At 40.1% G+C, this 15722-nt stretch overlaps 1 protein-coding gene across 3 annotated transcripts in view; it reads right to left on the bottom strand.

Annotated features, from left to right (window-relative positions):
- The window catches only part of Ube2d3 (ubiquitin-conjugating enzyme E2D 3), a 32533-nt gene extending 29471 nt beyond the window's left edge, over positions 1–3062 (bottom strand). The window contains exon 1 of one of the 3 annotated variants that reach the window (XR_264178.2): positions 78–3062. The gene's annotated coding sequence lies outside the window, so the exon portion shown is untranslated. The remainder of the gene's footprint in view (positions 1–77) is intronic. The other 2 variants (XM_005406246.2, XM_005406247.2) reach the window with 2 other exon arrangements.
- Positions 3063–15722: the final 12660 nt, after the last annotated feature.

The raw sequence follows: 15722 nt of genomic DNA, 5'->3' as shown, positions 1-15722 counted from the left end.
GAAAGAGGGCGGGCGGCGGCGGAAGCCCGGACTCAGAGAAGCATCGAGAACCGGAAGGAGACCCCGAGAGGAAGGACCTGGAAGCGGCAGCTGCGCGGAGGAGCCCCACGCCCCTCCCAGCGGCGTCCCCCAGTTTCCTCACTTGGTACGAAGGAGGCGGATCTCGCGAGAAACGCGCAGCAGCCTGGCCGGCGCTAGAGCTCTGCAATGACTTAAGGGCAGTTTTGTGCACTCTTCCTGGCAGAGCCCCGCCCCAGACCCGCGAACTCTCGCGAGATGCGCCAGACCGCTGACCGGAAGTAGGTGGGACCACCGACGGGAAGCACCGCCCTCCGAGCCTTGCGCTGGTGGGAGGGAGGGGAAGTGAAATTCCCCGGGCTGTGTGAACCTGCAGTAGCCTTTGGAAATGTGCGGGTGGGCGGGGCCGCGGGCGGATGGTGGATACCTGTGGTCCAGGTAGAACCGCGAGGGCAGGTGAACAGTGTTTATCTCCTTCTGGGCTGTCCCTCGCGGCCGCAGACGCCCCTCGCCAGGATAGGGGCAAGCCCGCAGAGCGCGTCCACGTGGCAGGGCCGGGCGCGTGCCCAACCTGGGAGGTGAGGATCCCGCGCAGATGTGGGCGATCAGAGATGGGAGAGCGCAGGCCGACAGCTTAGCGCCTTTCCTCGGTGTGTCCATTCCTGGGCCAGTGTAGCCAGTCCCCGAGAAATCGGATAGGGTTTTGGGTCGGAGAAGCTCAGAACGTGGTGGAATCGGCGTAGCGGTGTTGACATGGGCAAGATGCAGCATGTCCTAACCACTGAAGGGTTTCTAATACTCACCAAAGTGGAAATCTTTAAGGATTACATGAAAAATAAACTTGATTTTAAAATGTACTTCATGTAGAAAAAAAAGTATTACCAAATAAAGTCACAGGTCAATGATAAATGTTCCAAAAACAAAACGATATATGTTCTGAGAGGTACTGTTCAAGTGACCATATAGTGTCCCTGGAGTCACCAGTACTTCTCAAACTAGTATCCATAGCTATCACCTGGGGTTTTTTCAGAAGGCCTATTTTGATATAGTAGGCCAGGTTGGAAAGGGAGTCTATAGCTCTAACAAGCTCCCAGCTGATGTTGATACTTTTCAGTCGGAACTATTCTGAAGATAGCAAATCACCTAGGCGCTCAGCTCTGGCCTACTGGATACCTGCTTCCTGCCCTCGAAGAGTAATCTTTGCTTTGTCCTTTCTTCCTGCTCACAAGGTAGAGGCACAAGATTAGGCCTGAGGGTGGAGGGCAAAACCTGGTTTTGAGTTATTGCTTCCCATTTGTGAAATTGGTCTGGTTACTCATCTGAGTCTGTTTCTGCCCTACTCAGCTAAATGTAGTAATAGCTATCTTCTCTTTTGGAGTTGCCATGTGGTTCACGTGTCATAAGGATGCTCCCTTCACTTCTGTATAAATATGTTATTTAAGTAAAAAGTTAGATACTGGCCCGAGTGTGAAATAAATGTAGTAATAGGAATAGGTCATATATATGGAATTTATCACACACTGGATATTGTCTTAGTAGTCCTCTTTCACAAATGAAGAAACAGAGACACAGATTAAGTTACTAACCCAAAGTGACACAGCTAAGTGGCAGAAGTAAAATCTGAGCTTATACAATTCACTTCAGAATATTTATGGATGGAGTGTCATAGAGCAAGATGTTTTCTGTTTCTACGTTAAGTGACATCTGAAACTAACTTACTTGATTTCTGTTGATCTAACTTACTGTTTACTTCTTTCATTTCTTTTTCCAGAAGCCAGGGTACAAGGATAGGAAGAAACATTCCCACTTACAAAAAGGAAACCAATCATATCCAGGGAGGTCCACTCATAAAGAAAAGCCTCTGAAAAACCAACTTGTGTCATCCTAACCCCACCAAACTTTGGTATAAAAGCACAGTGGAACTCACTGCTGTAGGTTGACACACCACTGTGGACTGGGACAAACATGAGGAAAAGTTCCTAACTTTTTTGTGTCACAAGTCACTTAGGTGGTCTGGTAAAGCCGTAGACTTCCAAATAATATGCATATTAAATGTATTGTATTATAAAGTAAAACAATTTGAGAATAATAACAGAAAAACATTCATGTCATAAATATACTTTCTTTTAGAAGGTATAGAAATAGGTGATAGAAACCTGGGCGATAGTTTTATCTCATTTGTTGATTCCCACCCCCTATTTTTGGGTACCTGACTGGAAAATTGAACTATCCAAGTTGGTCAGAATGATTTATTTCCCATGTGTCCTGGGTAATCTAGGTTTTATTGTATCACATTCATTTATTATATGCCTTTGTAAATAAGATGTGTGGAAGAATTATAAGATGAAAATAATAAAGGATGAAAGAAAGTTAAATATTCCATATTTAAAATTTTAAATAGGTTTTAATAACAGTTCAAGTACTTACTGTGTGCTAGGTTCTTTTAACTCATTATCCCATCAAATTCCCATAATACAGATGAAAAATTCAAGGTTATATAATTAATAAGTAGTAGAACCAGGATTTGAAATAGGCAGACAGGCCTCAGAGACAGACCGTTTTTTTGGGAATGGATTCTTGCTAAGTTGCCTAGGTAGGTCTTCAACTTTTTGTCCTCTTCCCTTAGCCTCCCAAGTCCTGGGGTACCAGATGTATGCCACCAAGCTTGACCTCAAGGCCAGCACTCTTAACCACTAAGCTGTTTATTTTTAGTCTTTTGACTGTTTGCCAATATTAATTTTCCTGTTAGTGCAACACGTACATATTTGTTCCCTCAAAATATTTTATGTATTTCATGTAGAGCTCTACTCAGTGACTAAAAGGGATTTTCCAAACTCTTGCAGTGATACTAATTATATCCAATATTATCTTTAAATGGGCTAGTAGTTGGGTCTGGAAAATAGTTTGTTTTACAGAAATTTTTTGTTGTAATGGAGTTGGCACCAAAGATAAAATCCACCCATATCTATTCCAGCCCTGCAAACATACTTTCACATTTGAAATCTGAACTTTTGTTTGGTAATAGTGTCACTGTATTTTTTATATTAACTATTTTTTTGTTTGTTTGTTTTTTTTTTGTTTTTCTTCTGGTACCAGGAATCAAACTCATGACCTTGCGCTTGCCAGGCAGGCGCTGTGCCGCTGAGCTAAATCCCCAGCCCATTTTATATTAACTATTAACAAGACCATATACAAAGCAAGCGTAGTGGCATATGCCTATACTTCTAGCTGCTTGGGAACCTGGGGGTATGGAGGATTGCTTGAGCCCAGGAGTTCAAGGCCAGCCTGGACAACATGGTGAGACCTGATTTCTTGAAGTTAAGCAACATAACATATAAAAAATTCATTTATAAAATGAAGCCAAATGTATGGAATTCTAGATTATCCATGTTTAATGAGGCAAGCAATGAGGTAATCCCAAATTCAGTTTTGTTTGGCATTCTTTGGAAGTGAATTTTATTGGTCAACCAGGCTTACTGTTTACTTGCTTGGTTGTAATTGTAGTAGTAGATTTACTCATATTTTCCTAATTTGAGGCCTTATGATAAAGCAGGCTAGAATTAACGAAAATGTTTAAATATTTCACATACTTGCATTACACTGAGCCCACTTTACAGTTGCAGTTAAAGTTTACATTATCATTATTTGACTTATTTTATTTTATTTTTTATTTTTTGGTCTTTTTGAGACAGGGTCTCTCTAGCAGTTCAGGCTGGCCTTGAGCTCACTTTGTAGCCCAGGTTGTTCTCGAACTCACAACAATCCTCCTGCCTCAGCCTCTGGAGTGCTGGGATTACAGGCGTGTGCCACCATGCCTGGCTTCATTATTTGACTTAATTTGGTTTACAATGACAAAAATATCTCCCTCTACAAAAATAAAAGTTTTTTTTGTTTTGTTTTGTTTTGTTTTTTAATCATACTGGCCACTCTGGGAGGGCTCCCTCCTATGTATTGGCCCCCTGTGCTGCAGAACAGGTGCTGTTAAAATAAATCTCTGGTGTTCCTTTTAAAAAACCAAAACCAAAATAAAAGCTGGAGCTGGGGATGTAGTGCACTGCTTCCTCAGATCAATCCCCAGTAACACACACACACACACACACACACATATACACACATACACATGCTTTCATATTTTCTTACACATTACAAAGCCTGATAAAAATATGAAAGACTAAACAGGATGTAATGGTACATACCTGTAATCCCAGTGACTCAGGAGACTGGGGCAGGAGGATCACAAGTTCCAGGCCACGTGGGGCAATTTAGCGACCCTGTCTTAAAAAAAAGGGCGGGGTATGTAGCTCATCATTCCAAGATTCAATCCTTGATATTGCCAAAACAAAAAAAAAAAAATCAAGAAAATTACTATGAAATTGGCAAATAACTAATCCACAAAGAAAGTGTGGCAGGGCTCTAATATGTAAGTTCCTCACTGAGGGCACATTGTTATAATGATTTGAGTTTAACTAAAATATATTTGCAAGTAAATAAAATTAACATAGTTTGTACTGTAAGTACACACTATTAATGTATCTGGATAATGATTATTGTTAACATCTACATCTTCTTGTCTCTCTAAATTTGTCATAGAATTTTATAACTTGCCTAGGCCACTAGGTCTAATATAGTGTTTCTTATTAGTTTGTTTATTTATTTATTTATTTTTTAGTACTGGGAATCAAACTCAGGACCTTGCACTTGCCAGGCAGGTGCTGTGCCGCTGAGCTATATCCCTGGCTCTCTTATGAGTTTAATTACATTCCAAATGCATTTAATTACATTCTAATGTCAAGATATTACGTTCAGAATGCATTTTACATATTCTGCTTTGAGTAGATAATATGGAACTCAAGTCAACCAAATATGACTGCATAGTGTTTGTATAAAAATCAAGTGAACTTTTATACTTCCCAGTTCAGAATGCCATTTTTATTAAATTATTGTACTTCAAGAAAACTGTACTTTTATGCTAAGAACTTCATTTTAACCTTAAATTAATATGGTTTTTGGTATATTATGAACCATGAAAAAAAATCTTTACAATAAAAGTAAATTAGCACATTTGTTCCACACAAGAATGTGCACAAATATTCAGAGTAGTACTAGTCATGATATTCAAGAAGTAGACAAAGCCAAATGTGCGTCAGCTGATGAGTGGGTAAAAGGTGACACATCCATAGAACGGGATAGTACTGGTAAGGAGTGCAATATCCGTGTTATGTGTGTCTTTAAAACATTCTGCTAGGTGAAAAAAGCCACTCATAGAAGGCCATACATGTTACATGATTCCATTTGTCAGATGCTCAGCAGTAGCCAATCCATGGGGTAGAAGGTGACTACCTCAGTGCCGGGAGCTGTAAGAGGAACGACTCACTAACCAGGGTGGGGTTCTTTGGGAGAGGCTGTGAAATCTTCTAACATGGATAATGGTGATGATTGCACAGCTCTTTGTAGAGACTAAAACCTATGGAATTGTGTGCTTCAAAAGCATCACTATTACATATGTGAGTTATCTCAATATTGATGTTTCTTTAAAAAATGTACAAGCCGGGCATGGTGGCACACACTTGTAATCCCAACACTGGGGAGGCTGAGGCAGAGGATTGTTGTGAGTTTGAGGCCAGCCTGGGCTACAAAGTGATCTCAAGGCCAGTCTGAACTGCATAGCAAGACCCTGTCTCAAAAAAGCAAAAAACAAAACAAAACAAAAAAACAATAAATTAAAAATGTACAATCAAATTAGAAACTCACCTGGAAGCTTCTAGTAAATTTTTTAAAGATAGTATTTTTCACATCATTCATGGTAAATGAGATACATCTTTGTAACTAACAGATTTTTCCTTCAGTATAAACAATGTAATTTTTATTTGATTTTAATGTACTAAGCACTTGCTGTCAATCTTAAATTTGCAGGTATTTTTATCAATATTTTATTTGTGCAATATAACATAATGACTAAGAATTAACTCTTGTTTATTTTTTTGTTTTTTGTTTTTTTCCAGTACTGGGAATTGAACTCACAACCTTGCACTTGCCAGGCAGGTGCTGTGCCACTAACCTAAATCCCCAGCCCCAAGAATTAATTCTTGATCACAGTCTTCTTTTTTTTTTTTTTTCCCGTTCCGGGAATCGAACTCAGGACCTTGTGGTTGCCAGGCAGATGCTGTGCCAAGATTTAACTCTTTTTTTTTGGCAGCATTGAAGAGCAAATTCAAGAGAAGCTGGGAAGTGCTCCGCCAACGAGCCACACCTCCCAGCAAAATTAATTTTTAAACAGTATTATATTTCATTCCAGCTCTCAGGAGGCTGAAGCAGGAGGATCGTTGTGAGTTCGAGACCAGCCTGGGCTACAAAATGAGCTCACAGCTGGCCTGAACTGCACAGCGAGACCCTGTCTCAAAAAGATTAAAAAAAAATTTAAAAATAAGCAGTATTATATTTCATTAAATATAAATGATCCTAGTTATGACCAGAAATAGAGCATGTTTGATCTTGGTATGCTCTATATATATTGGGAAAAAAAATCCATAAAATTTTAAATGAAATTAGATTAAAAATCAAGAAAACAATCAAAAGATTTAGAGGAGTACATATTTAAACATAAGGAATTCAAATTAAAATTACTTTCAAACCATAATGAAGCTCTTTCTTGTTTAATAATGATACAAAACCCCAAAGTAAACAGAGATAGGGTGTGATTTATACTAGAATTGATAACTCTTCCACCAGTATTGGATTTGATTACTTAAATGCCTATATAAGGGTTCGTCAATAAAATAGTGATGATAAATTTAAATTTTCTTGTGTTGAACAACTTTAAGAGTGGTTGTAGCAATGCAGTACATAGTGGCTGTCAAGGATCAGAGGTCCATGGGATTTGAGCGAGAAAGAGCCATCCTAAGGTTTTGAGTTCTTGTGCCCACAGCCATCCCTCGGTGTCCTGAGGGGACAGTTTCAGGACACACACACACAGGTACCACAAGCCATTCTGCTCTAGGCCCTTATATAAAATGTCATAGCATTTGCATTTAACCCAATTAGGTCCCCCTCTAAATCGTACCTAAGACACTGAATGACACAGACAGTTCTGTATTTAGGGATTACTGTCACAAAAAACCTGTGTCTGTTCAGTTCAGATCAGGGGTTTTAAAAAAATATTTTCCATCTGCAGTGGGTTGAATCTAGGTGCCAAGGCGTCTGTCTGGCACCTGTTAAAGATTCTTTCATTGCATAGAAGCACATGGCCCAAAAGAATGGACAGAACTTTGAGCACTATTCCACTACAGCTCAAAAAGTGCTTACTCCAAGGATTTAGCTTGTCTGATGGGTAAGAAGTGTGAACGTTTCAGAGATATTCCATTGTCAAAGTGTATCAAATTTCAAATATCAAACTTAGTGATTGAGTAATAATGAAACTGGGCTTTCCTATACATATTTGGTAAGAAAATAGGATGAGACAGATTCCTCTTATATCCAAATACCCATTAAAAAAGAACTCCTGGCCTTACCATGCTTGAAATTCAGTGTTTTAGACATTTACAGATTAGGGAGAGACTAGCTTTTCCTTGTTTTCCCCCTTTTTGTTCTGCACTGATAGGGAAGATTACTCTGGAGCATGCCGGGGGAGGGCACAGTGCCTACCCTTGGCTTGATGGGGTTATGTTTAGGGAAAGCAGGCAAGGTAAGGACACTGGAAGCTAGATGGAAAGGTACACAGAAAGAAGCAGGAAGGGAAATGTTAAAGACAAATTTAACCTGTACTTGGGGTGAGCCCTGTGAGCTGCGAATGAGGAGGAAAGCTTTTTCCTTCTTCCTGTCATATTTCTTCCTTATTTTATTCATGCATTTGTGTATATATGTAATGTATGACAAGCAAATATTTTTGTTTTTCCATCCCCTTATTATGTAACATAAGATACGCCAACTTTATATTAATATTTAAATATTGTTAACTTTACATCACGTTATATCAGGAGATAAGGGAGTATCACTCAAGGACTTCACATGGTCTTCAGGAGAAGCGATTAGAGTCTGATTTGAGAAACACTGGTGGAAATAGAGGTTATAGACTTATTAGGCATGGCCCTGTGACTCCTAAGTGGGACAGATGAATCTGCTTCTAGAGTTAAAGGAGAAAGGAGTGCGTAGATGAATTTTAAAGTTCATTGCTATTCTGAACGAAGGACATAATTTCCCAGAGAAAATTAGTATCTGCAGGTCAACCCACAAACAGGATTTCTCTAAATCCAGCCTCCCTATCAGTGTTGCATTCCTAGGAAAAATGCTCCATAGTTTCCACACTGGTTTAGCAGGAGCGTTGACGCCTCTTCCTGGAAGAATGAGGCCTTCCTTTCTAATCTGCTAGCAGAGATTCTAGCTTCAAGCAACTAGAGTGACGTCCTGTGGTTTGCAGCAAGTTCTCAAGCACAGTGGGAACTGACTGGGGTAAGAGCAAGTTGAGTGATTGAGTGAAAGCTTTAGGAAGGTAGAAATTGCATGTTTCATGTTACTCTGTGTCGCTGTGTTTGGGGTTTGCTCTGGGATGCCTTTTGTTTTTCAGTCCCAGATGAGCTCACTGCCGTTATCAATTGATTCTCACCAGGAACCAATGAGCTTTTTTTGTTTACCCTAGTAACTATGGGAAAGGACAATTTCACAGGATTTTTCTTTTCTTTACACTTTTGTTCCTAAAACAAGTTCTGTATACACTTTGTCAGGTTTTTTTTTTTAATGGGACTAGGACATCAAAATTTATGTATAATTATGAGGAAACAGCTGGCAGTAGGAAGTTCAGTGAGAAAGTAGAGAACTGGTTAAAGAACTCTCATTTGGGGGAAGGGAAGGAAGGCTAAGGGGAAGTACAAAGAAGAGGTGTTACCAACTTCCTGCAATGAATGTAGTCATGTATTGCAAACATGTACTAATAGACATTAAAAAGCCCAGCCTTGTGGCACACATCTAAAATCCCAGCAATGGGGAGACTGAGGTAGGAGGATTGCTGCAAGTACAGCTATGCACAGTAGATAGTAACTTGAAAGCAAGAGTAAATGACTATGTTTACCCTATGTTTATGTTTCTATGTTTACAACACTGTACTTTGATGGTTTGAGTATATCCTTATGAAAGTGGCATGCCATTGTGCACTAGCAGCAGCTCCATACATCTCCTATTTATGCATCTGAAAGGCATCCAGAACCCACAGAGTGACTGCCCCGTGCCATCTGTGTTTATGGTAGGTACACTTAAAATGGTCACCAAGCGGAGATGACCTAATAGTGCATTTCTCAGAATGTGTCCCCATTGCTAAGCAATGAATGATTCTACATTTTATTTTATTTTTTTTTTTATTTTTTTTTTTGTTTTTCTCTGGTACTGGGAACCGAACTCACGACCTTGCTCTTGCCAGGCAGGAGCTTTTGCCGCTGAGCTAAATCCCCAGCCCCTGATTCTACATTTTAAAGACAAAATCAGACCCTGGAGGCCAGAAGTCGGAAATGAGTTTTTCTGAGCTAAAATCAAGCTGTTAGCGGGGCTGCAGCATTCTTTTTTGGAGGCTTTCAGGGAAGATCTGTTTTCTTACCCTTTCCAGCCTCTAGAGCTGTTTCATTCCTCCTCCCAGGAACTCTTACTGTCTACAAAGCCAGCGATCTGATGCGCTCCGCCACAGGATGTTGATCACCTTGGGGCTACATATATGCGAGATAATCTCCCCAGCTCAAGGGTAGATAGCTAGCAGCCTTTCTTCCTCTTTGTTGATTACATATGTTCAAAGGTTCCAGGGACTGGGATGTGGATGGACACCTTTGGGAGAGTGGTTGGTGGGAGGCATCACTGTGGTTAGAGCAGCTATTTGTAATTCATTGTGTTCTCTCAAGTCTAAGCAACTTCCTTTCTAACATCACATTCTTTATTGTCCAAAACATATTTGACTAGATACTCAAACTATCAAATGTCAAATGGCAAGGAAGTTCAAATGTACTGAGGATTAGAAAGAAATCTTGGAGTTTTCAACTCAGTTTGGTTGCTTATGACTCAAGAATGCTAGAGGTGGTACAGTATCTTTTACCCAAGTGCTTGGGCCCAGAAATGTTTTGGGTTTAAGATTTTTATTTCTAGATTTTGAAATATTTGTGCATACATAGTCAGATCTTGAGGATGGGACCCCAGTGTAGACATGGAATGCATTTATGTTTCATATACATCTTACACACTGAGCTTGAAGGTGATTTTATGCGTTTGTTAGTGCACCTATGGCCCTCCCTCCCGCAACCCTTTGATCTGGAGCTTGAGCCCAAGGCCTCCCTCATGCGTGATAGGCAAGCACTGTACCGCTGAACTACATCCCAACCCTTCTACATTTTGATAGATTCTCCCTAATTGCCTAGGCTGGCCTTGAGCTCTTGATCCTCCTGCCTCAGCCTCGTAAGTGGCTGGTATTATAGGCATGCACAACCACACCCAGCTGTGTCTTGTGCTGTGACTATTATCTGTCACATGAAGTTGAGGGTGAAATTTTCCACTTGTGGCATCATGCTGTGATCAAGTATTAGAGTATTTGGCGTTTCAGATTGTCCTCACTGGGGACACTCAGCCTGCACTGCCATATTCTATATTGAAGCGTTCGGGTGTACACGAAAGATGGAAAAAGGGGAGTTTGGCCATGAAGAGAAACTAGAATCTTAAGAGTATTACCTTAGCAGAATATAGGGTCAAAGGACAGTTTTTTTAAGAATGGAAGATATTTGAATAAATTTATAATCCAGTATCATGAAAAGAGAAGAGATATGGGACAGAGAGAGGAACAGATGGAGCCAACTTCTCAGGACATGTGAAGCTCTAGGTAAAAGACAGAAGTAGATTACTTGGTTTTGAGCAGGACAGAAGCCCATCAGAGACTAGAAGGGAAGAAGATTAGATGGAAAATGGAAATAAAGTTTAGGTGGAGGAAGACAGAGAATGATGTTCTTAGTATAATAGGAAAGAGGGTTGTGTGGTGATACTGAGTCAGGTTTAAGAAAGAGATGTAAGTTTGGGGTTCCTGCAGAGGGAAAATGAAAACCAATGAAAAGAAAAAAGGTCTTGTTAGGTACCTGAGGCAGGAGATTATGAGTTTGTAGGGAAATTTCCTTGTGGTTGCATGATTTTTCCCCCTCTGCATGAAAGGCTTTAGGTGTGTGGGCACATGTTTCATACCCACATTATTATTAAGAGACTTGCATGGTTAACAGTTGATGAATATGAATGGAGACCAGTGTCATAAAAATGGTATACTTAGTATGATGGTACTTTTATTAGTGTAAAATTAACAGCTCTTCTGAAAAATTTATGTTCCCATTTCACGAAACTGAAATGGCAAGAAAAAGTTTACACATCAATCAAAAGAGAGGGAGTGAAGAAAGAAATGAAAGGATGAGAGAGTCATTAAATTTAATCAAGGTTTCATCCCCTGATGTTTATTGAGCTCTGACTGTACATCGGGCTCTGAGTTTTGCATTGTGGATAAAACTTAGATGATGTTCATGCTTTGTTTCCCCCACTAGACCCTTAGTCACATAATAAAACTAAGAAACTCTCTGGGTTGGAGCTGAACTCTTGCCTACTCAGTGTCTTTTTTTTTTGTTATTGTTGAGACATGGTCTCGCTATGGAGTTCAGACTGGCCTTGAGCTCACTTTGTAGCCCAGGCTGGTCTCGAACTCCTAAGGATATGCAACGTCTTTTCCCCTTTGCTTCCCTCTCCATTCCCCACTCTGACTCAGGATAGCCCAGAGAGCTCAGTGGCTCTCTTTAGTGGTCACTTGGTATGTCTGAAAAACCAACCGTCTAATGGATATTAATATAAGTTTAAATTATAATGAAGAGGCTTCATTAAAGGAGTAATAGTCATGTGTACAACAAGTAATGTGAAGTATTTTGGGGTAAATGTAAAGATGGATACTCAGATGAAGAGAATCGGACTAAAGCAGACATCTAAAAAGGCCATGTGAATTTCAGCTGCTGATATTTATAGCTGCCCCAAGAGCCCATGAAGCTACCACCAAAATCAAGATAATGAACTTGACCACAAGTTTCCTTGTGCTGTTTTATACACCTTTTCTCTTGTTCCTTCCCACCCCTGTTTCTGTCTCTCTCGCCTTTTTCCACAGGAAACCACTAATCTGTTCTGTCACTGTAGGTTAATTTGCATTTTCTAGAATTTTATTTAAGTAGCAGCAGACAATATTCCTTCTTTCCTTGTCTGGCTTTTTTTTTTTTACTTAGCATAATTACATTGAGATTTACCTGCTTTGTTGTGTCTTTCCACAGTTCATTCCTTTTATTGCTCAGTAGTGCGCCATCATATGAATATACCTGTTTGTTCATTCACCTGTGTATCAGTGGACATTTGGATTGTTTCATTTCTTCGTCTTACTGCAAATGCAGCTATTTTGAATATTCTTGTGCAAGTGTTTATATAAAATATGCTTTCATTTCTTTTGGGTAAATGCCTGGCAGTGAAACAATGGATCATATGGTAAGTTTGTGCTTAACCTTCTAAGAAACTGAAGAGGTCCAAGAGATGGAGGGAGAGAGGAAGGAGGGGAAAGGAAGGGAAAGTAAAAAGAATTAAGATACATGTGTGAAAAAAATGTATATGTGTACGTACCAACTCCCCATGATGAATGTAGTCATTATGCACTGCAAATGTGTACTAACAAATATTAAAATTCAAAAAAATAAATGTCATGTCATTTTTGACTGGACAAGGGCAAGGGCCTTTTAAGAAACTGCCAAGCTGTTATCCCAGTGGCTATTACTGTCCAGTCCCACCAGTTGTACATGCAAGACCAACTCCTGACTTGTGAGGATTCATCCCTTCCGTTTAAGCTGCTGTCATCAGTGTTTGTGACATCCCGTTGCCACCCTCTTTGCAGTTCCTCAGTGACTAAAGATATTGAGAACCTTTTCATGTGTATCTTTGCCAGCCCTGTATCTTTGATTCGTTCATATTGGTCTTTATATTTTTGTCCACTGCTTATTAGATTTCTCTTATTTATTTAAGGTGATACAGATTAACTTTGAGCAGCCTTAAAAGATTTTAATAAGTGAAGTTATAATGAAGTAATATACAAATGGAGGAATATAAAAAACACATTAAAGACTTTTTGACATAGCAGAACTTAAGGGTCAACTGTGTAAATCTGAGTGCCTAATCTCTTTTATTGTTATTACCTAGCAGAATCTGCTCAACTGACGTTTACTAACGTTACAGTCAGAGTACAGGCTATTGTTATCTACAGCTGCCTCACAGGTATGAACTTTAAGATTTTTAGAAATGCAAGCTGATTGTTGTTTTTTTGTTTTTTGTTTTTGTCTTTCTCAGATTAGGTCTCACTATGCAGTTCAGGCTGGCCTTGAGCTCACTTTGTAGCCCAGGTTGGTCTCGAACTCACAGCGATCCTCCTGCCTCAGCCTCCCGAGTACTGGGATTACAGGCATCCACCACCACGCCTGGCTTTTTCTTCTTTAACTCTTGTCTTGGATACAAATATTAGTTCTTCTCCCGACTGACCTGTGTAGGTAAGTATATTTTTCCAATTACTAATTAGTAGATTAATCTTTGTTTTCCTTTCTTTTTTCCGTATTAGTCTCTGTTTCTACTTACTTAGGTCTTTGCTATGTTGTCTAGATGTCCTCCCAAACCTCATGCAGTCATAGGTGGGGCTTTTTCAGAGGTGGCTGAGTCTAGAGTGTGTGACTGATTCATGGTGCAGTGCTAGGATTCAAAATGCTAGGCTTAAAAGTGGATAATTACTGAATCAGTCCACTGATTGGTTTGGCACTGTCTTAATCCCGGTAGCCTAGGTACAGTATAAGCAACAGAAGCAGGCTTGTCTTCTCTTACTGCTTTGCTACGTTCTGCCTGCCATTAACTGTTTCTCCTCTGCCATGTCTGTCTGCCATCTACCTGCCTTGGAGTCAGCTGGTTATGGACTGAAACCTCTACAAACTGTGAGCTAAATAAACCTTTCCTCCTTTAATTTTGAGTGTTGAGTATTTTGTCTCAGCAATGAGAAGAGTAACTAAGACAGTCTTCAATGCATATACACTTTAAATTTTATAGCGTATTTAAAATGTTTTTTTGCTGGGCGTGGTGGCACATGCCTGTAATACCAGCACTGAGACCAGAGCCTGGGCTACACAGTGAGTCCAGGCCACACTGAACTGCACAGTGAGACCCTGTCTCAAAAAAAGAAAAAAGGGTTTTCATGACATTTATGTAACTACTATGTGAGTTAAGCAGACATTATTAACATTTCATCCAAATGTTTGTCACTGGCCAACAAGGTGACTAGCAGGTAAACAAGGAAACAGCATTAGGCGAAATGAAATGACTTGCCCACAACAGCAGGCTGAGTCACGTTACCATCCCATGACTCTCATTCCACATTCTTCCCATTATTCGCTCATGGCTCTTTGTCACATTTGGTTTTTTACTGGAGAGGCCTCTGCTTCTATTCTTCCTTATCAAGTCTGTCTTGTATATCATATCAGATGAAACACAGTAATGCAGCACAGTGAGGTCTAAATGGTTCCCAATTATACAGAAGATAAAAATCAGAACTTTTTTTTTTTTTTTTGAGACAGGGTCTCACTATGTAGTTCAAGCTTGAACTCACTATGTAGTGCAGTCTGGCCTCAAACTTGTGATCCTCCTGCCTAAGCCTCTTGAGTGCTCCACTATGCCTGGCAAAAATCAGAACTTTATCTCTGCTTTTAGACTTGAAATCTCTTCTTTCCTTAAACTAGGCAAACACACTACTTTGTCTTTCTTGAGACTATGCTTTACCAGTGTTTGCCTTTGAGCTCCAGATTCTCGAGGAATAGTTATTATGGTAGACCTGGACATCTATGTCCTAAGCCTAATCTACAGACTAAATCTATACATATAAGAACTGCTTTATGTGCTTTGAGTCAGAGGTAGATAGGGAGCTTCTAGTAAATTTCTGACATTAGAAGTCATCAGGCTTGGGTTATAGCTTAGTGGGAGAGTACCTGCTCAGCATGTGTGAGGTCTTCATTTTGATCCTCAGTACCAAAACAACAACAGAAAAACTCCTCTATACTGGATGTGGTGGCACACATCTATAATACCAGCACTCAGGAAGCTGAGAATGGAGGATTTTGAGCTAGAGCCCAGCCTGGGCTATAGGCAAGACACTGTCTAAAAACAAAAACAAAAACAAAAATACTCTAGACTTTCACTTCCGGTAATGAAGAACTAGGTTTGCTTCTGCTATGAACCACTGGACCAAAACGAAACAAATACTCATGCTGGAGGGTACTGGAAAGCTAAATCAGTGAGGATTTCAGGGCCAACACCTAGAGAAGGAAGAAGAATGGGAGAGATGCCCATGCATTTAGGCCTCCTTTCTCTGGAGACATCTGGCCCTTCCAAAAGCAAATGAGCTGAATAGAGCTTTTCGTCAGTTCGCAGCACTATGTGGGCGTGGGAAGGGCAATAAACTAAGTTTAGCATTCACCAAGGGAGAAATAGATATGTCAGGTTTCTCTGTTGACATGCTGAAGCACCTTATCCTGCAAATGAGAGTGAACTGGAAATAGATCAGGACTCGCATGGAATGAATCACATTAGCCCTGACTAGGTGATGAGGAGTCTGCTCATGGCCTTAGTCTTGCCGCCTGACGGAATCAAGTCCTTGC

The sequence above is a fragment of the Chinchilla lanigera genome, unplaced genomic scaffold (assembly GCF_000276665.1).
Source record: "Chinchilla lanigera isolate Chin_1 unplaced genomic scaffold, ChiLan1.0 scaffold00095, whole genome shotgun sequence".
Taxonomy (NCBI): Eukaryota; Metazoa; Chordata; class Mammalia; order Rodentia; family Chinchillidae; genus Chinchilla; species Chinchilla lanigera.
This window is presented reverse-complemented; position numbering and strand designations above follow the sequence as displayed.